The sequence below is a fragment of the Leopardus geoffroyi genome, chromosome D1, assembly GCF_018350155.1.
Source record: "Leopardus geoffroyi isolate Oge1 chromosome D1, O.geoffroyi_Oge1_pat1.0, whole genome shotgun sequence".
In the NCBI taxonomy this organism is placed as follows: Eukaryota; Metazoa; Chordata; class Mammalia; order Carnivora; family Felidae; genus Leopardus; species Leopardus geoffroyi.
The window spans coordinates 51,443,774-51,466,689 of record NC_059329.1 but is presented as its reverse complement, the minus strand read 5'-3'; the positions used below and the strand labels follow the sequence as shown (position 1 = coordinate 51,466,689).

General features: G+C 37.2%; 1 protein-coding gene and 1 pseudogene across 4 annotated transcripts in view; one reads left to right on the top strand and one right to left on the bottom strand.

Moving 5' to 3' along the window:
* TENM4 (teneurin transmembrane protein 4) overlaps positions 1–22,916 on the bottom strand; it is a 2,911,279-nt gene that overhangs the window by 2,191,889 nt on the left and 696,474 nt on the right. The window lies entirely within an intron of this gene.
* On the top strand, positions 18,341–18,536 carry LOC123602864 (annotated as a pseudogene).

Here is a 22,916-nt window from a genome sequence, read left to right as displayed (position 1 = left end):
CATCTGTCAGAATGGTTAAAATTAACAGCACAAGAAACAACTGGTGTTGGTGAGTATGTGGAGAAAGGGGAAGCTTCTTGCACTGATGGTGGGAATGTAAACTGGTGCAGCCACTCTGGAAAACAGTATGGAGGTTCCTCAAGAAACTACCCTATGATGATCAGCAATTACACTATTAGGTATTTACTCAAAGGATACAGAAATACAGATTTGAAGGTATACATGCACCCCAATGTTTACAGCAGCATTATGAACAATAGCTAAACTACAGAGAGCCAAAATGTCCATAACTGATGAATAGATAAAGAAAACGTGGTATATATATATATATATATATATATATATATATATATATATATATATATAATGGAATATTACTCAGCCATCAAAAATGAAATTTTGCCATTGGTAATGACATAGATAAAGCTAGAATGTATTATGGTAAGCAAAACAAGTCAATCAGGGAGAGACAAATACCATATGATTTCACTCATATGTAGAATTTCATAACAAAAAAGAACATATGGGAAGGGTGGAAGAGAAGAGAGGGAAAGAAGCCACAAGAGACTCTTAATTATAGAGAATAAACTATGGGCTGATGGAGGGAGGTGGTGGGAGATGGGCTAGATGGGTGACGAATACTAAGGAGTGCACTTGTTGTAATGACAACTGGGTGTTTAGTAAGTGGTAAGTGATGTAACTGATGAATCACTGAATTCTCCTGAAACAAATATTGCACTGTATGTTAACTAAATTTTAAATTAAAAAAAACTCAATTGTCACTTCCCCCTGTATTCTTACCACCCCATTTTCAGCTCATTGTATCCCTTATGTTTAACTAGTTCCTATTGTTTCCTGGCTTGTATTTCTTGTTTTTCTTTTTGCAATTATAAGAGGCATATTCATATTTTCTTATTTTCACTTCTTTTGTACATAAAATTCAGGATTCCATATATGTTTTTATGTACTTTTTAAAACTTATGCTATCTCCTGAAAATTTCTCCATATCGGTTCAGAGGTCTTCATCATTCTTTGTACAGCTGCATAGTACTCAAGTGTGTGTGTGTGCGTGTGTGTGTGTGCGTGTGTGTGTGGTGTGTGTATGTGGTGTGTGTGTGTGTGTGTGTGTGTGTGGTGTGTGTGTGTGTGTGTATACGTGTTTACACACACCATAATTCAACAAACACTCACACCATAATTCAACAAATACTCTTTGGTTAGAGATTTGGGTAATTTTCATATTTTTGAAGATACAAAAAATGATGTAATAAATACATTTGTATACATGCAATTTTACATTCTTGGTGGTACACCATCAGGGTAATCCCTAGAAGTGAGTATTCTGGGTCAAAAGGGAAGTACATCTGTACAACTTCCATAAAGGTTGTACTATTTGGCGTTCTCACCAGCAATGCATGTGAGTGTTTCCCTACCACCTCACCAATAGAGTGTATGATCAAGTTCTTCAATTCTTGACAATCTACTGCATGACAAATAGTCCCCTGTTCTAGTATTAATTTTAATTTCTCTTATCTGAGTGAAGGGAAACATCTTTTCATATGTTTAAGGTCCACTTTAATCTTTTGGTGAATTGCAGGCTAATGGCTTTTAACCAATTTTCTAGAGGCAAAATTATATTTCCTTTCCAATTTTTCCTTTAAAAATTAGGAATATTGGTCTTTACTCTCTGATGCGCATTGAAAATTTTATTTTCAGTTGGTTATTTTTTGTTTGAATTGGTGCTATTCAAAATGTGTTTTCTTATTTTTATGTACTCAAATTTATCAATTTTTATTTTTATTTGTTCTTTTAAAGTTTATTTATTTTTGAGAGAGAGAGCATGAGCAGGTAAGGGGCAGAGAGAGAGAATCCCAAGCAGGCTCCATGCTGTCAGCATAGAGCCCAATGCGGGGATCGATCTCACAAACTGTGAAATCATGACCTGGGTCAAAATCAAGAGTTGGATGCCTAACCGAATAAGCCACCGAGGTGCTCCAAATTAATCAATTTTTAAAATTGCATGTGGGTTTTTACTCATAGTTAAAAAGATTTTTCCTATAATCATGTTTACAGAAGACTTTACCTGTTTTCTTTTTTTCTTATTTTTTCTTTTTGTCTTCTTAAGCAACTTAGACTCCCTAGTTGCTTTGGATTATCTATAGCTTTGGTTTCTAAACAATTCTACAGAACCTTACAGCTCCACAGAAGAGACTCAGGAGGAATGAAATGACTAATTTAAAATATATTTTGTCAGTTAAAATCTTTAATTAAAAACAACATATCTACTTAAATATGTCAAATAAAATTTTAACATATTGAAGATAATTAATATACTAAAATTAGCTGCCAGACAAAATAATTTCAGTAAAGCTAACACAGTATAGTTTCTCCTTCTGTATCTGGATATATATTGAACCTTTGGGAATATATAATTGACTAGCAAGATTGTAGCCCTTTCCTGATTTAATTTTTTTTTTAATTCAGGCCTATACATGTCTGATAAAACAAAACAAAACTCCAATAAACCAGTACATCAGATGTGCCATGCTTAATTAAGACTATGCAAAGCTCAGATATATCTGCTTTATTCATGCCCTTCATACACTGCAACAGTGAGATGTGAAGGAGCAAGTAAACAATTGAAACACAGTATGAGATGTCAGAGTGTTGGCATCTGTAGAACACAATATGAGTTTTAAGTCCTTCTTCTCTCACTCTTATATTAATTCATTCCAAGACCATTTGTTAAAAACCTAAGATGTATCAGGAACACTACTGGGTCTGAGATGTAAAGCAATGAACAAAGTGTTCATGTTCCTTGCTATTTCAGAAACTTTTAATTCATAAAAGTACTTTAATTTATAACAGCTAATTTATATGTCCAGGCAAGACATATTAAACAATTATAATAAAAAATGATGAGAGCTATAATAGAAGAAGTACTACGTGTCATAAGTTTCTATAAGAGAATATATGGCCCATGGGGTATGGAAGGTGTTACTCATAAAAGAGCACTTAAACTGAGTGCTTATATACAACTTATATGTTTTAGATATTAACCCTTTAAATGATACATGGTTTGCAAATATCTTCTCCCATGCCATAGGCTGCCCCTCCATTCTGTTACTTATTTCTTTTGTTGTTTGGAAGGTGTTCCAGTTTCCTGTAGTCCTACTTGTTTATATTTGCTTCTTCTACTGCTTGTGCTTTGGTGTCATATCCAAAAAAATCATTGCCAAGACCAACGTCAAGGAGATTTTTCCCTGCTTTCTTTTGAGAGTTTTATAGTTACAGAGCTTATATTTAAGTCTCTAATCTATTCAGAGTTAACTTTTGTGAGTGGTTTAAGACAAGGGTCCAATTTCATTCTTTTGCATGTGAAGATGTAGTTTAACCAACACCATTTATGGACAAAAACTATCTTTTCCCCACTGAATATTCTGGGATCCCTTGTCAAATATTAGTTGTGCATGTATGGGCTTATTTCTGAGCTCTCTATTCTATTCCATTGGTCTATGTGTCAGTTTTTATGCCAGGATCCTACTGTTTTGATTACTACGTTTTTATAGATTACTTGAAATCAGGAAGTACAATGCTTTCAGCTTTGTTCTTTCTCAAGACTTCTTTGGCTATTTGAGGTCTTCTGTGGTTACATATTAACTTTAGATTTGTTTTTCTTTGAAAATTGTCCCTGGAATTTTGATAGGGATTGTACTGAATCAACAGGTGGCTTTGGGGAGTATGGATATTTTAACGATATTAATTTTTTGAACCACAAATATGATTTATCTCCCCACTAATGTGTGTCTTCTTCAATTTCTCTCATTGATATCTCATTGTTTTTAGTATACAGATTTTTCACCTCCTTGGTTACATTTCTTCCTAAGTATTTTATTGTTCTCAGTGCTACTGTAAATGAGACTGTTTCTTTATTTCTCCAGATATTTTGTTATTAGTGTACAAAAATTCACATCAAATAGTCACATTGTACACCCTGAATTTACACAATGCTATATGTCAATTATATTTCAATAAATCTGGGGGGGGGGAACTTAAAAAAAGAAGAACTCAGTAACTTTGAAAGCCTCCCTGTCAACCTCCACCATTCATCACTGTTACATACTCCTACTAATGTATTAAGATTTGTGTTGTGTTGTGTTGTTTAAGATTTGATTCAGGCTTTGACTTTAAAAGGATAATCCTGTTCCCTGTTCTATGTCTATGCCTATGCTTTCAGTTCTTAAAGTATCCTGTATATTTCTCTCTTTACTCTGACATTTATCATACTTCACTCTGTTTCTCTGCCCTCACCACTAGATAGATGCTCAGATCCTCCAGTCAGGATCAAGTCTTATTCATTCAGCACAATTGCTAACACTTTGCAGTCACTCTATATACATTCAGTAAATGAAGATTTGCCAAGATAAAAGAGGGAAGCAGATTGTAGAAGAGAACTGCATGTTATAAAAAGAGGACAAGGTAAAAAAGAGTATTTCAGGCTTAAGACATAGGGAAACAGGTGTTTGGAAAACATGTCTTTCCTAGGGATACAGAAAGCCATCATGGGATATCTGAGAGAGAGAGAGAGAGAAAAAAATGAAGGCCAGACACATAGAGGCCTGTAGTTCCTGATAGTAAGTGTGGACATTAGTTTACAGGCCATGGCAAACTTGTAAGTTCCATGGCAGGCAGATAATGGTCACCAAAGACATCAGGTCTCTGGGCTCTGAAAATGTTACCTCCTAAGACAAAGAGTTTTTGAAGATGTGACTAAGTTGAGGACCTTGGGATAGAGACCTTATCCTGGATTATCCAGGTGGGCCCTACATGCAACCACATCTACCCTTGTAAGAAAGAAGCAGAGGGAAATCTGACACACAGAGAAGAGAAGGTGATGTGAAGACACAGCAGAGAAAGATCTGAAGATACTGGTCTTAAAAACTGGAGTGATATGACATGAGCCAAGAGATGCTAGTGGCCACCAGCAGTGGGGAGAGGCAAAGCACAGATCCTGTCCTCCGAGCCTTAAGAGGGCATATGGCCCCACCAGTAGCTTCAATTAGGCCCAGAAGTACTAACTTAGGACTTATGGTCTCCAGAACTGAGAGAATAAATTTAAATTGTTTTAAGCCATCAATTCTGTGGCAATTTGTTACAGCAGACACAGGAAACTAATACAGCTTTAATGTAGGAGAGGTGGAAAATTACTTATTTTTAACAAGAGAATTCTGGCATTAATAAGGAAGGAGGCCTACAGAGGTAACTGCAGGGGCAGAGGAGGAAGCCGAGATAATGACATTAATGCAGGTGAGTCATCGATGGAGACTAAAATAATGTGGCACCATTATTAAATAATGGTAAAAAGGGAATGAAAGTTCACTTGTAAAATATCCGTAGCTACAATCATTGATTTATGTGGTAAAGAAAATGTTACAAAATTTATATAAAAGAGTTTTTATGGTCTTGTGGTTTAAACAAGAACACCTAAAATAAATATATTTTAATCCTTAGAAATACAATAATAATTGTTACAGTACTGTGTACTGGGTTGCATCAGAATTAAACTTTCTTCCAGATGGGAAAGCAACAGTATTTCTTGGATACAGAGAAACAATCCCAATCTTTTTGGATCTTAGAAAATCGGGGCTAGAAAGGAATTCAGATATCTAACTTGGTCTCTTTAATACTTTCTCTAGCATTTTAGAGAGGTGGTCATTTGACTTCTGCCAGTCCAACAAGCAATTCACTTCTACCACAGACAGCCCATACACAGAGCTTTGCCTGTTATGCACTCATATAGCAAATATTTATCAAATGTCTTTGTGTGTGTGTGTGTGTGTGTGTGTGTGTGTGTGTGTGTCGGGTACTCTTCTAGTTCTAGAGATTCAACAATCTATAAAAAAAAGACTCATGGAACTTCCATTCTAGCAGGAGATAGATGATAACCAAGGAACCAAATACATAATAATCGTATACTGACAATATGTGCTAGGAGGAAGATAAAACACAGTTATAGGATATTGGATATTAAAATTCTGTGGGTAGAGAAGGCATCTCTGAGGAAGCAACCTTTGAGCCCAGGCCTAAATGGAGGGTAGGAGCTGGCTATGCAAAAGCCTGGGCCAGAGTATTCCAGGCTGATGTAGCAAAAATGCAAATTTCTGAGGGTGGGGACAAGCTTGGTTTGTTTAGGGGACAAAGGTCAGTATTGCTGGCACATAATGAAGGGTAGAATATTTAAAAGTTTATAGTTCCAATTCTAAAAGTCACAATTTTACACAATACCCCAGTACATATAATTCAGAGCATGGGTAGCATAGCTATGTGTTAGAAGGAGAAAAGCAATGGTTAGGAATTCAGTGACCTGAGTTTTATTTCTTGCCCTTTACTTAAACAGGTGTGTGTTCTAAGATTTTTCTTTGCCTCTTTAGATTTCCATCTTCTGCTATTTCTGATAAGTGATACAGTTGGACTAGATCACTGATTTTCCAGTGGTACTATATAGGGGCAGTAAGGGGCTTAGCTTTTGGGGCTCACATCTGACCACTGGTTTGATCAGAGAAACCCTGTTGCTTGCATTTTCAAAACAACTATATTTAAACCACAGATTCTTTTTTTAAATTTTTTTTTTTCAACGTTTATTTATTTTTGGGACAGAGAGAGACAGAGCATGAACGGGGGAGGGGCAGAGAGAGAGGGAGACACAGAATCGGAAACAGGCTCCAGGCTCTGAGCCATCAGCCCAGAGCCCGACGCGGGGCTCGAACTCACGGACCGTGAGATCGTGACCTGGCTGAAGTCGGACGCCCAACCGACTGCGCCACCCAGGCGCCCCTTAAACCACAGATTCTTGAAGTCAAGAAAGTTTATAAACCAGTAGCCAAAATTAACTATTTAATTATTTTAAACATCACATCCAGTGATTCTAAACTATAGAAAAGACAATTCTGACTCAGTTCAATGGAAAATAAACAATATACATATGAAATGTATAGTCTTGTATAGTACCTCCTCAGCACAGGAGTTGTGCTAAAACAAAAGCAAAAGCAAGCAAAAAACAAAACCCTGCATTTAGGGAATGCTGGGTTACACATATTTAAATGATTTATTTATTGCAAATATTTTCAGAGCCTTTAGTGACCCAATGTTATTTATGAATTTCCATGAGAAAAAAATGCAATGTGCTTCATAGCCTAGACTTTTTTAGGACTTTTGTTTTATGGAGTATAAGATTAGTGTTCCATAGATGCTTTATTAAAACTATTATCTTATCACTCTGAGATACTAGGATTCTATGCCTTCATTATAAACCCTAAGAGAAATAGGTCATCTCTGTTCTGTTCACAGCTGTATTTGTAATGTTTTGTATACTGCTAAGATGGCAATATTCCATTAGTAAATCATTATATAATGACAGACTGAATGAATGAGTGAAAAAGGAAATAGGAAATCTAACCGTTCCTGAGGAGAATAGAGCCCTGTAGTGGCTCTCTGACATCACCAACACACCAAAACCAGAAACAAGCCAAGCACCCATTATTCTGACACTACATCCCTAAGCTTCTTCCAATGAGTTTCTAGTTTCTCTAAGGACCCCAGTTTCTCTTTACAGGCATTGTTCATTTATTCAGCAATATTGTTTGAATATCTTATGTTCCAGATACTTGAGTAGGTTTGGGGAAGCAATGATGGGCTTACAGCCTAAGGGGAAATATGGATGGTAATAAGATAATCAAATATATAACTACAAACTTAATACTGTCAAGGGCACACACAAACAGCTACGATTTGATTTAGTATTGAGAAGCGTGAAAGGAGTTCCTTGAGAAGTAACATGTGAGCTTCGAAATCTGAAGACAAGTGGGGATTAACTACATATAGCAGAGGAAGGAGAGTGGTTAACAGACAAAAGAGCAAGACCCTGAGGTGGAGGTGAGCATGAGTAAAAGGGATGAAGACATGGTGAGAGAGGCTAGAATGAAGGAACCAAAACAGTTGTTACTGAGGTTGGGGACCTGGGTAGGCAGTCTATTCAGGCCTTGTGGCATATTAAGGACTTTTGCTTTTTTTTTTTCTTAACTCTAAAAGTGATATTAAGAGATAAGGAAAGGAACATCATCATTTTCTTCACTTTTTTTTTAAAGAAAACTTCACTGTGGCTGCACAGTGTACACAAGATTAGAAGAAAAAAATAAAATGAGAGGGCTTAACCAGGAGTGATAGCAGTGTGGACAATGAGACTCCTGAGATATTCAGCAACTAAAATGTTTACTATAATGTGATACTATAACACATGTAGCATATAAAAAAAAATAATGATTTGTAAGTTTTGGACCTGTGCCACTATGCTAATGGGTGCCATTCAAGGGAAACTAGGGAAAGGATTCACTTTGCAAGGGAAAGAATAGGAGTTCAATTTCAGACCTGCTGCATTATGGTTTCCTTGGGATATCCAATCACAAATGTTGAAAATAAGACTGGAACTCAGAAGAGAAGTCTACATTAAAGATATGAAATTATAAATTTCAAGAATTAAAATAGTACTTAAATCCTTCAGCATGAAAAAGACCATTTTGAGACACAAAATACAGCATGAAAGGGGAACCATGATATGGTTGAACTTGAAGAACAGGTATAAGAAAATAACAAATAATATTTCTTTTTAGCATTTTTAAAAAAATTTAACATTTATTTACTTTTGAGAGAGAGAGAGAGACAGAGACAGAAGGCAAGCAGGGGAGGAGCAGAGAGAAGGAGACACAAAATCTGAAGCAGGCTCCAGGCTCTGAGCTGTCAGCACAGAGCCCGACATGGGGCTTGAACCCACAAACTGCAAGATCATGACCTGAGTTGGAGTCAGAAGACTGAATTACCCAGGTGCCACTCTTTAGCATTTTCTATGTGTCAGGCACTGTCTCAAGCAAGTAAATTTGTTACTTCTTTCAAAAAAATATTTTGATGAAGTTAACAGTATTATTAGCATTTTTACAGAGGAGTTATCTGTGCTGACTTACTGGTGATATGATTCACAGTCAGGAATTGAATCTGAAAAGGCTGGCTTCAGAGCCTAAAATCATGAGGTTACAGAATGAGCCAATAAAGAAGCACAGGAAAAGAACAGGAGAGTGGGGGAGGCCAGGGCTATCATCAAAGTTAAGAGAAGAAAGTTTTAAGAAAGAAATAGGCTGAAGGCTGATGGGGAAGTAAAATAAATTCAGCATAAAAATTGCCTACTGCATTTAGCAACATGGTGATCACTGGAAATCCATCTTGATGGAAAGAAGAATGCAGAAGATACTTTGAAGAAGTAGGGAGATAAAAGAAGGTGAAGAAAGAGAAGAAAATGCAAATGCACACTTTCCTGAGAATCTTGATTATAAGGGGAGAAAGCTTTTAAGGCACTGGCTGGTAGAAGAGAAGCCAAGGTAGTTTTCTTTCGTTTGAAAATAGAGTGTTGGGCATATTCTGGTGCAATGGGAAGAATATAGTAGAGACAGAGAGATTGAAGACACAGGAAAGGTTAATCAATACTGGTAATCAATGTTGTGAGATTCAAGAGACAGAAGGAAAAATCAGGATACAGCCCAGTGGAAAACTACATAGGATGTTGAGGCAAAAGCACAAGAATGTAACCGGCAGAAATGGAAAGAATAAGGGGGCAACTACTGGTCAGGGCATAAATTGGGAAGGTGAAAATTGAAGGTGAAAGTGTTTGATAGCTCTTCCTTTGTTGTTTGTTTTTGAAGGGGGGTTGTAAGCACAGTATCTAGTGCAAAAGGAGAGATTAGCTGGTGGGGGAAGACTCCAAAATCTGTCAGCTACAAAGAAGGTTTGAAGTAGTTATCGAAACACAGGAGGAAGTAGACCAGAGTAAGAGAGTAGTGCTGCTGGGTAGTGTTGAGAGCTAGTTGATTATGACCTTAATACATTTTGGTGATGCTAACTGCTGTATGGGTCATTTGTTTTAGAAATGTTAAGCTGCCCAAGTATGTGCCCATACACATACTAGCAATAGTATGTGTATGGGGGAGATTTCACATAGGTATGAATACACAGAAAATATAGATTTCATACACACACACACACACACACACGATGGATTTTGTTTTTAGTTCAGATTGTTCATAATCAGTATTTATATTTGTTTAGATGACACATATTACTCCATAAGTACAGATCTTCCTCAATTTACCATGGAGTTATACCTCAATAAACTCACTGTGAATTGAAAATACCGTAAGTCGAAAATGCATCTAATACACCTAACTTACTGAACATCGTAGCTTAGCCTAGTCTGCTAATGTGCTCAGCACACTTAGTCTACAGTTGGCCAGAATCAATACAAAACCTGTTTTATAATCAAGTGTTGAGTCATAGTTGATTGAATACTGGCTGACTAGGGGCTGCCTCCCTGCTACTGCCCAGCATTAAGACAGAGTATTGTGTTGCACAGCACGAGCCCAGAAAAGGACCAAGGACTCAAAATTTGAAGTACAGTTTCTACTGACTCGGTATCACTTTAGCACCATTATAAAACTGAAAAATTGTATATCAAGTCATTGTAAGTCAGGGACCATCTAAATTGGGTTTACACATACTTGTGATACTTTTAATCATGGCCTGTGTCTTAGCTCCCACAAGGAGTTCATCTGTTCTCCACTCCTCTCCATTCTTCCTAGTTCCTTTCCTCCTTTTTCTCCCTCTTTTTTTCCTTCCTCTTCCTTTCCCCCTTCCCTTCCTCCTTACTTCCTTTCTTTTTATTCTTTTCTTCCCTCTTTCTACTCCTAACTTCCATTGTTTCTCTCCATACTTATAAAGCAGGGATTTTCAACTCTGGTTATAAATTAAAGTTACCTAAGAAGCTACAGAAAACACCTATCTCTGAAAAAAAAAAGAAAGAAAAAGAAAGAAATTACCTATATCTGGATTACAACAAAGTCAAAATTAATTCAGGATATGTAGGGTGAGGTTCAGGGCATTAATACCACATTTGTTAAATGAACAAATATCATTCCAAATCAAAACGCAATTAAAACATTTTTTAAGCCAATTATTTACTTTGAGAGAGAGGCAACATGTGCAGGGGAGGGAGGGAGGGAGAGAGAGGGAGAGAGAGAGAGGGAGAGAGAGAGAGAGAGAGAGAGAATCCCAAGCAGACTCCACACTGTCAGAGCAGAGGCCGACGCAGGGCTCGAACTCACCAACTGCAAGATCACAACCTGAGCCGAGATCAAGAGTTGGGATGCTCAACTGACTGAGCCACCTAGGTGCTCCAAAACAGTTTTTTTCTACAGACTTTTACAATACATTAATAGGATAACATGCACAGGAACAGCCAAATTCAAAATAAATCAGTAACAGAACAAAACCAGATGCTCTCTGCCCCTCACCCTGCATCTTTAGTCAGTCTGATAGCTCACTGTGCTTACCAGTCATTCTGAAGTGTCCCTAGTTGTGCCTAAATTAACCTAGTAGAGCTTGGGGAAGATTAGGAGCTGTCTTTTTCTAATGAGATTGTGTGTTGGGAGAAGTAAGGAGGACAGGGTTTTCTCTCCACTTCTTCCCTCAATGTGAAACTTCCAGCATGTGACTTCACCCCTCTGAATTTCAGTTTCCTCATTTGTAAGTAGAATTTTAGCATATTTCTTATCAAAGATGTAGACAGAGCACCCCATAACACATCAATTTCACATTTGCATCATAATAACAATTTACTAAATGCCTTTGGCATTCAAAGTGCATGGTATAACTGCGACATGTGCTAAGGAGCACTGAGGGATCTAAAGTGACCAGGGCTTTAGTAAATGGTTTGTAAATACTTGGTGCTTTTCATTATAAAATAAAGTTGTTTATATGAATGTAAGTCCTCAGACAATTTTAGAAGCCTTGAAAATAAGAGGTCTCAACCTTTCCTTGTTCGATTACCAAAAGAGATCATTGTATCCACAGTGAAATGAAATTAAACCACCAGCCACTGAATCATTCCTAGGAGACAGATAAAGTCAAATGTTCGGGAGTTTGGATACCATCAACCAAATGAATGTAAGTGTTACCTGAAAGAAGAGAGGTATCATTTCATTCAGGATGAATCCTACACTTTAAATGTATTTAAGGTACTGACTCTTTCTCCCTAAAAATTTTTATTCATTTTCAGAAGAGGCCTTGGTCCAAAGTTGGCTAACATTTTACAATTCAAGCTGAAAGACTTTTGGCTTCTGAGGGCAGTTCTAAGCTTTCAGCCTAACATGGGGCTTTCATTCTTTGCCAGACCAGAGTGACCACAGAGCTGCCGGGCAAGCCTTCTGAAATCTCTTTCTGGATTACCATCACATTTTTCAGACAGCAGGAATCTGGCTGTACGACCAAGTCTTCTCAGCTTTCATGGGGCTCCAAGACTATTTTGTTTATAAAAGAGGAAGCAAGTCTGGATAAAAATTTACCTTTATATTTGGTATACTGGCCTTCACTGAACAGGAAACCATTTTTGGATTATCAGACACCTACAGTGGTTCCCTTAGCCAGTTTTGTCATCTGAGAATAAATAAGTGTATCACTGTGCTCTTTCATTTATTTACCCACTTTTTAAAACATATTTAGTATACCAAGTAATTGCTAGACATCAGTGTATGAGGAAGGTTCCCAGAATGAAACAAATGGCAGGACCCTAGAATAAAATCAGATTTTCATGATTCAAGGAGGGTTTAAAAAGAAACTATTTACAAAGGTGAGGGCAGGGTGAATAAACACTCAAGGGGTAGTGTAGATTCCTCCCCACCTTGCCCCAAGGCTAGTGAAATAAGGGTGCTATTAGCATTTTCAGGATTGAAGGGATAAGAAAAGGAAAGAGTAGCCCACCGGTATTCACTCTCCCTCTACTCTGCCTCCATCTCCTGCCAGGGCTTCCCACTGGTTGAATCTTACCAGAAGGCAGAAGGCAAAGCATTCTCTTGAACATAGACTTGTAAGTCAAGCATCTCCTGGCAGAAATCAGAGCAGACCAGGCTACAGAATGAATCCAGAGGGACAAACAAAAGGTAATTATCATCCTGGAATTGCAAACATAGTCTGAAGGATATATTTCCATTCTTATTTTTATCTAAAACATAACCATAAAGGTGGGGGGTGGGGGGAGCCTGAGCGACTCAGTCGGTTGAGTGTCTGGTTTTGGCTCAGGTCATGATCTCATGGTTTGTGGGTTTGGGCCCCGCATCAGGTTCTGTGCTGACAACTTAGAGCCTGGAGTCTGCTTTGGATTCTGTGTCCCTCTCTCATTCTGCTCCTCCCCTGCTCGTGCTCTGTCTCTCTCTCTCAAAAATAAATAAGAAAAACATTTTAAAAATTAAAAATAAATAAATAAAGCCATAAGGAAAACCACTGCTGAAGCAGAAATCTAAAATTTCTTTTCTGATCATTCACTGAAAAAATAAAATTCCAGTAAATTAGTTTCAATCCACATGAAATGGTGTTCTCTCTTAAGCAATTAAGCTCTATTCTTTTTCTGAGGCCATGCACTCAAAGGAAAAGAACAAATGCTTGGTTTTTTAACAAATCACATTCAAATACAGACTTTGTGACTTACTATCTGCATGACCCTGGGTAAATCATTTAATCTTTCCAAACCTCAGTTTCCTGGCCTGTAAAACTGGCATTAGTTACACCTGCCTGGTACTATGCAGGACACACAGTAATAGCTCAGAAGATCCTTTCACAATGCTTAATAATGTTCTTGATGACCTAAGTAGTAACTTGTGCGAAAGGATTTGTTTCTTCTCACTACTTAGAGCATGTGCCGTACCACCCCTCTTTCATGACTTATACTTTACTTCTCTATTTTCAGAAATAATGAATTTTGTAACATTTTCTGATTTTCCTTATTCTTTCCCACTCTTGGCAATTTCAATGTTTCCTCTGCCTAAAATAATCTTCTCTCTCATCTTCCCTATTCCTCCACATCCTTCTTTTTTTTCTTTAAAGTTTATTCATTTATTTTGAGACAGAGAGAGAGAGAGAGAGAGAGGAGAGAGAGCATGTGCACAAGTGGGGTAGGGGCAGAGAGAATGAGAGAGAGAGAGAGAGGAGAGAGAGAGAGAGAGAGAGAGAGAATCCCAAGCAGGTTCCATGCTGTCAGCACAGAGCTCAACATGGGCTCAATCTCAGTGAGATCATGAGCTGAGCCAAAATCAAGAGTAGGATGCTCAACTAACTGAGCCACTAAGGTGCCCCAAATGAGTTATGGTGTTTTGTGTTCTTTTTTAAAGTATGCTCCATGCCCAATATAGGGCTTGAACTCACCAGCCTGAGATCAATGCAGATTCTCTGCTGACTGAGCCACCCAGGCACCCACCTACATATCTTTCTTATTTAGACTTCACATCTTCATAAAAACCTTACTTTGATTCCACTGGTGTTACTTTTTTTTTTTAAAGGTTTATTTACTTATTTTGAGAGAGAGAGAGAGAGAGAGAGTTCACAAAGGAGGAGGAGAGAGGGAGGAGAGAGAATCCCAAGCAGGCTCCATACTGTCAGCACAGAGCATAACTCAGGGCTTGAACTCACGAACTGCAAGATCATTCCCTGAGCCGAAACCAAGAGTCAGGTATTCAACCAACTAAGCTACCCAGGGGCCCTTCCACTCGTGTTACTTTAAGTGTACCTGGTTATATGCTTTAAAATTTCCTTTTTCATAATCACTGCATCTGATATTTCTCATTGTAATGTCTGAGTTTCTTTCTAAGCAGTTAAGTTCTCTGATGATATGGCCCATTTCTATCTTGTTCACTACTGTATCTTCAGTGTCTACAGCAGTACTTAATAACCAATAAATATTTGTGTAAATTGATAAGCAAATGAACCACTTTCTTCTTCTGCACCTTATTTCAACTTTATTTAATTCTCTTCATCATTTATCATTCATTAAAGATACTGTCCTGTTTGTTTACTTTGAGGTAACTAGAACAAAAGGCAATTCTTATTCAGTAGACTGTTCCTTGCCCTGCTAAGAATAATGGAGGCCCCACCAGCCTGGGTCCTTGAGGGACCTGTGTAAGGAAGAACCACCCTTCTTCCTTCCCATCATCCCAATGAGATATCTAACATGAACAAGATAGAAAATTGCACTGTAAGAATTTATTATTGCAGCATAACCAAGTTTATACGGACTACCACAGGGATAATAAAGTTTCCTTTAAAAATAATCTATTTAATTTAAAATGAAAAAAAAGTAAAGATAAAATGAGACGATTTGTAGAAATATATTAAGCAAATGACAGTTCAATCTGTCATAAAAACCAAGAATTCCACTTCTGGGTATATATCCCCAAATACTAAAATTAGGGACTTGAATAGATATTTGTGCAATCATGTTCATAGCAACCTTATTTACAAGAACCAAAGGGTGGTAACGACTCCAAAGATGAATGGATAAACAAAGTGATGTATATGTACAATGGGATGTTATGAAGCCTATGATGAATGGCTTGGTTGTCAGAATATTTCACATATTTACTGGTAACAGGTCATCAGTCTGTACACTTTTAAGTGTATGCAACTTTTCATTGTAAATTATACCTTAATAAAACTGAGGGGGGATACTGAAATTCTGATACATGCTATAACATGTATGAACCTTGAAAACATTATGCTAAGTGAAATAAGCCTGACTCAAAAGGACAAATTGTATGATTCCACTTATATGGGGTACCTAGATCAGTCACAGTCATAGACACAGAAAGTAGAATAGTGGCTAACAGGGGCTGGGGGTAGGGGGTGATGGTGAATGGTGTTGAATGGATACCAAGTTTCAGTTGGAATGATGAAAAAGTTCTGGAGATGGATGGTGGTAATGGTTACACAACAATGTGAATATACTTAATGCCATTTAAAATACTTTTTTCAAAGTTTAAAATGGTAAATTCTATGTTATGCATATTTTACCACAATAAAAATATTTCATGTGGTATTCAAATATCACAAAAATCATCAAGACTATAAAAAATTAAAGGTTCTGAAATACTGACAGGGAATTAGCATGAGCTTTCAAATCAGAGAATCTTTGGCATTTGTTGACTTTTCTCAGTCTCCCTTTCAGTATGTGTAACATAGGGTCATTGTAAAGATAAACAAAGTAACAGGCAAAGCACTTAGAACAAAGTAGGTACATTGTAGAAACCCAATTAATGTTTCCAGTTAATATATTGTCATTGTTTTTGTTATGTTTTAAAAGAAAATAGGAGACTCCAGTGTTTTCTAGGCAGTGGGTTTTGGTTGTTGTTGTTTTGTTTTCACATAACATAAATTTGGTTGGAAATCAAGTTATGAAAAACAAGATTCCGTTCCAGTAGAGTTATTGAATATTTTATCATTTTAGAAGTCCAATTTTCTTTACTCATTCTCAGTGTCTTCTGTCTTTATAAGATAAGGGACAGATTCAATTTATACTGTCAAACACTAGCTGCCTAGCTATCTAAAAGACTCCTCCTTTTAACCTTCTTTTATGTTTACCTTGCTGAAACATAGTTAAATGCTTTCAGTAAAACATAAAACCTCTGAGAGTCAAAACCTACCAAATAATTCTATACCTCCAGATATAAACAGATCTTTTGAGAAAAAGGAACTATTTAACTTAATAAAATTTTACATTCTTGACTTTGTAGACAACTTGTAAGCAAGCCTGACCATTCCTATTTTGTCGAATAAATTTTGTTCAATGCCCATTATGTTATCATAATATGTCTGGGGTTATGGAAGAGCAGAAATAAGGATATTTCCACAGACCCTAATCTGAAGGAGGTATAAATTATATACACTGATGATGTGAATGACCACTTTTAGACAAGCCTTCACTGGTAGAGTTTAAAGCAGGGAATAACGACTGAACCCTTATTCAGTATTCCCTAAAACAAAATTACATGATGCTACATGATGAACTCCCCCTATAATATTGGTATCTTGTTCTATTATTTCTTAACTCATTGTTTCTATTCATGCTTTGCTTCTGGAGGGCCCTACTCTCTTGTACATAACTATCTACATCCTCTACCATCTCTAAAGTCCTGTCTAAAGTCAGCCCTGCCTATTGTACTATATAATAGTGTGTCACAAATCAGTATCACCTTTAACATAAAATTCTAATACCAGATTGCATACAGTTCTCTGTTTACTACCAAGGCCTAGAGAGAAGATATTCATTTCTATTTAAATTTAAAACATCTTGAAGAAGAAAAATGCATTCCCTTATGCATTTATATTCATAGTTTTCCGAAAATTGATTATTATAATTTAGGCATTCAATAAATACTTGCTAATATGACAGCTAAGATAATTGGATACAGGGAGCTTTCCTTGGTCTTTCTAGTTACAAAGTGCAGTGATAATGCACTCTTTTTGTTATAGACATTGCAGAAATTCCACAAGAGTTTAAGTTGTATTGGTAGCCCTTACAGGAAATTAGTTCCCAATATTTCACCTATATCTTGGGCATTTCTGCCTTATTATTCTAATTATTCCATGGGAAGAATTTACCATGAAACTTAAATGCAATCTACTATGCAAAGACAAACAAATCAACCAAGTCAGTCAAACTAATAATATATTTATAGGGTGGAATAACTATAGTACAGGGTTAAATTAACATTATAATTTAGGGAAATGTCCTCATACAATGAGAAACAAACCATACATTTTCAATGAGGCAGCCCTGTCATTAAAAGTTTTCAGTTCCCTACGTATTTAATTTGGTCACTTTATAGACTGTTACTATCAAATAATCTTTTGTCCACATTATTATACTCTCTTTTTAAAACCTTTAGTAATGACCACATGCAGTCTGTGTAATGAATCAAGCAAATTAATAAGATAAATTTAGGGACACTTGGGTGACCCAGTCAGTTTAGCTGATTGAGCTGACTCTTGATTGCAGCTCAGGTCATGATCTCATGGTTCTTAGGAAAGAGCCCTGCATCAGGCTCTGAGCTGACAGTGTGGAGCCTGCTTTGGGATTCTCTCTCTCCCTCTCTCTGTCTCTCCCCCATTTGCACAGGCTCGTTCTCTCTCTCTAAATAAAGTTTTAAAAAAATCTTAAAGTAAAAGGTAAATTTAGACCTACTGATGACAAATAAGGAAAATAAAAGATCAGTCTTCCCAAATCCATTCTTATCATACACCTGAATGAGGATTTTCAAAAAGAAAAAAATCCAGGAGGAAAACAAATCTATTTTTTCTTTGTTTTTAGACCATTACAGAAAGACCTTACTTAAGTTAATAACTCAACTGTAAGACTTTTCATGTTTAGCTGTGTTTGGAATGACACCAGAAAAAAAAAGTATTTTAAAAGTATATCATTAGCTTTGCGCAGTGGCAGTATCGTAGCCAATGAGGTTTATCCGAGGCGCAATTATTGCTAATTGAAAACTTAAAAGTATATCAAACATACAATTATAAGGCTACTGATATCTACCTTGAGTTCAAATGTCATCACTTCAGTTGAGTCTCCTTTTAATCTCTCATTTAAGTAAGTTAATTACTCCATTATCTATGATATCCTAAGTGACATTTACATACCTTTATTTTATTGAACTTTAGTTTACTATCCGCCTTACTTGATCCTTACATCCTTGAAATATATGTATATATATTTCCTACCAATAACCTGGGACTGTTTACATTACAGTTTGGGCTAAACATTGAAGCAATTCTAAGGTAAATTAACTGCACTAAGTAAATTCATCTGTCAGCCATACAAAGGAAACATATCAAGAGATGAAAATTATGATGTTCTGCCATTATTAATATTATTAAAAATAATGTAACAACAAGAAGAATAGATTAGTATAGTTACTAAGATCTAGCACACTAGGTATTCTACAGATCATCTTACTGAATCCTCCAATGAATTTGAAATTAGGTATCATTCTCTCATTTCAAAGATGAGGTCACCACAGCTTGAAAATTGTTAAGTAACCAGCCTGCACAAAGCTATACAACTGGTAAGTGGCAAAGCTGAAGTCCAACCTCAGGTCTGGTTGGCTGCTGCCCAAGCACAGCCCTGTCACAATGAGTCCTGGGCCTGGGTTTATTTCTGGTTGTGAGCCATTTCTTTCACTCTGCTGAGTGGCCCCAGTATTGGACTGTCTTTGCTTCTCTTTCTATCTGGCACCTTTATTTCATTGTTGCACAATGCTTCCATGGATATAGCTGCCACTCCCACTGTAACCCATGGTCAGATTTGGCTCTGTTTAGGTAATTGCAAACATATGCTTGAAGAGAATGGCTCAACATATAGGCAACTGGCTGGCTTTTAAAGCTTTCATTTGATGTTTAGTATTATATGGCACAAATCTTACCTTTATACAGTCCTTTCATTGAAACAGATGTGGCTCAGGGAAGATGGAACATGGGGAATCAATTAATACAAAAGACTGACTGGTGTATTTTAAAAATGGACAGTGATGGCCAGATACACTAACTATTCACACGGCTAGCAATGGGAACCACAGTGATGTCCCCATGTCTATGTATTTTTGGTGAGTCAGTAATTCTTCCTGTCTGTGGGGATTATCCAGCTGTCCTCTTTGCAGTGGATCAAGTATTTAAAGAAAAGCAGAGAAAACCTTTTCATCTCTCTGGCCTGGGAAAAGTGAAATAAGCCCTGTCAATAAACATCTTTGGACTTCACAAATTTCCATCTTCCTCGATTATTCATGTCTTTTCAAACCTCAAACATATGTCATGGGGATTTGATAGTATACAATTTTCAGTTAAATTGCCACAAATACCCACAGAGAATTCAGTTTGACTTGGGGATTATCCCTAATTTTTCTTTGATCAAAGTTGCAGCCTGTGGATTTTTTTTTTTTTTTCGGGCCACTTCAAACAACTGCGTTGGAAAGAGTTCATGTGTGCATTTCTGCATGCTCCAAACTCTGATCATGTAGGCTCTATTTGGGTCGACTAAACAGGATCTTGGACTCTTTTCACAGACTCTCTTAATTAACAAGGAAATGAAATTGACACCCCCATGAAAAAACTAGAACTCTTTAGAAAATCCATTCAATTCTTTGGAAGTTAATAATCTCATGTTATAATTCTAACTTTAGAGATCTTGTTATCTTTATGCCACTTGGAGAATTTCATATGTGATATTACCTTTCAGGGAGAAATCAATTCTTCTATGTGACACACACTCTTCTTTCTAAAGGTATCTTGGTAAAAACATAGTGGCTATCTCAAAAAAGAAAACAAAAACAAAAACAAACACAGAACATGGAAGAACATGGCATGATAAAAATAACTCCTTCTTCAACAATCACTTAGCATCTGCTCTGTGTCAGGATTTAAATACAGGTCAGTGATAAACATTCCTTAATACTGATATCCAGGCCCTTCTCACCTCACAAACTTTTTTTCCCCACTACTTTACCACCTCCTATCCCCCCTATGATTTCCTCCCAGCTTCCTGAACACACTCCTCTTGTTCTTGCCTACAGCACTTTGCACAGGCTGATTCTTCTGCTGAGGATTCTCTGTTCTTGCTTTCCCATTTTGACGGACTGAATTCTACTATGCGTGGGACTCTCCTTGAACATCGATCTTTTTCTCAGTGAGACTTCCCTGATTTCCTAATTCTGTGTTCAATGACCCTTCTATGTATCTCCCCAGCACCTTATTTTTACCCTGTCAAGGTCTTTTTCACACTGTAGGAACTGCTTCATTTGTTTTTAGCCCCCAGTAGATTGCAACGGAAGGCAGGGGTAGCTTTCCCTCCATTTAGCATCGTATGGCTCAGCATCTATCACAGCGACTAACACATAATAGGTCCTTAATACACACTTCCTGAGTAATGACGACCACCATTTATTGTATCTATTATTTGCCAGGGGCTGCGTTGGGCACTTTAGATATGTTATATCTACTGCTTACATCATATTTATACATATATACATATATATGTATTATTTTCATTTCAGATATAAGGGAAATGTAAACGGATTAAATAAACTACCTAAGATCTGTGAATCTTCAGCAACAAAGCCTGCACTTTCTCTCATTTTACCACAGCACTTCCAAGAAGATAGTATCCCAGTGCATATTTAAAATTTTTTTTTTCAACGTTTATTTATTTTTTGGGGGACAGAGAGAGACAGAGCATGAACGGGGGAGGGGCAGAGAGAGAGGGAGACACAGAATCGGAAACAGGCTCCAGGCTCTGAGCCATCAGCCCAGAGCCCGACGCGGGGCTCGAACTCCCGGACCGTGAGATCGTGACCTGGCTGAAGTCGGACACTTAACCGACTGCGCCACCCAGGCGCCCCTCCCAGTGCATATTTTAACCTCTGTTAAAACAGAGGTTTTATCTTTGTGTTTATATGTGAAGCACATACAGATTCTTAACTAGTTTTCTTTGAAATGTTTTAAATTTGATAAGACAGTTATGAGACATAATAGTATTTATCTGCAAGCTGCTCCTAAGCATAATTATACCTACTCTTTCATTCTTGCTCTGTGAAGGAGTATTTTCTTCCTCAATGCTTGTATTCTTGGGCAAATAACCTTGAAAAAATAGGCAAAGAGACAGGCAAAAACATATCAGAGATAAGTTCAGTAAAAGGCATTCCCGTTAACCTTTTATACAAATAAATGACCAAATGTAGACACTACACTGTGGAGATTTCATTATTCCCAGTTCCTAACATAAACTGAGTGTTCGTGACACTTTTAATAACAGTGATAGTAACAAAAATCCTGTTGGATTGGTATAAAGTTTTGACTTTTGCAAAGTGCTTTCATCTACATGATTTTATTTCTCAAACTTATCCATGAGGAAGAAAGGGCATTGTGGTTGGACTTGATAGGGGGAACATGAGGTTCAGAAAAGTTTAGTGCTGCTGAGGCAGTAGTGAAATGTGCCCCAAAGACTTCCTACTACAGGGAGCCTGGAGTATAACTGCTATATAACGCATGTGCTATTCCCAGCCAATGACTGAGTACAGCTGGGCTACCAAGGCAGATCTATTTCTGAGAGGCCTGAGCCCCATCTGATGGCATCCTTTGGCTCATGTCTCCTCAATGGCTCTGCTGAAGCTACTTTAGCTGTACTGAGTCTGAGACACTTTCACCCAGCCTCACTCCTCCTCTTTCCTTCACTCCAGCTCACACTTGCAGTTCAGCTGGTGGCACTTCCAGCTTTCTCCAGCTCCTTCCGTATTTCCAATCACAATCATTACCCTTAACAAAATCTTTGCATGTATAATTCCACTGTGGCATCTGCTTCTAGGAGAACCAGACTAACACAGCTGGCCCTGTGTTAGGTATGCTATGTAGCACAAACTAGATCTCATGGTTCATGTCCGGAGTGAGAGAATCAATTCTTTACAGCAATCACAGTAACTACTGAGCCAGGCAAGAATCATTAATTAATGTTAAATGTAGAGAGAAATTTGAACCAGGGAGTAAGCTATTCACACCACGGTCTTAAAGCATACTGCCACAGATTACTGGAAATAAAGTGGAAAAAAAATAAGAACTACACCATGAGGAAATAAAACAATGTCTTGATGGATTGATCATTGTGGCAGATGGACATACCTCCAGAAGTGATACTCTTGAGACATTCACAATATCACATATCTAGTATTCCAGCTAGAAATGTATAACCTGAAACTAATCATGTGGAAACAGAAGAAGAAGAAGTAGGAGGAGGAGGAGGAGGAGGAGGAGGAGAAGCAGCAGCAGCAGCAGGAGGAGGAGGAGGAGGGGAGGAAGAGGAGGAGAAGGGGAAGAGCCTATTTTTGAAAGAAGGAAATGCTATTTAAAAAAATCAATAGCATAAAATACCAAAAAAAGTCATAGAAATTTTCCAGATTAAAGAAGACTAGAGAGGCATGATATTTTAAGTACAATATTAATCCTCAATTTGATCC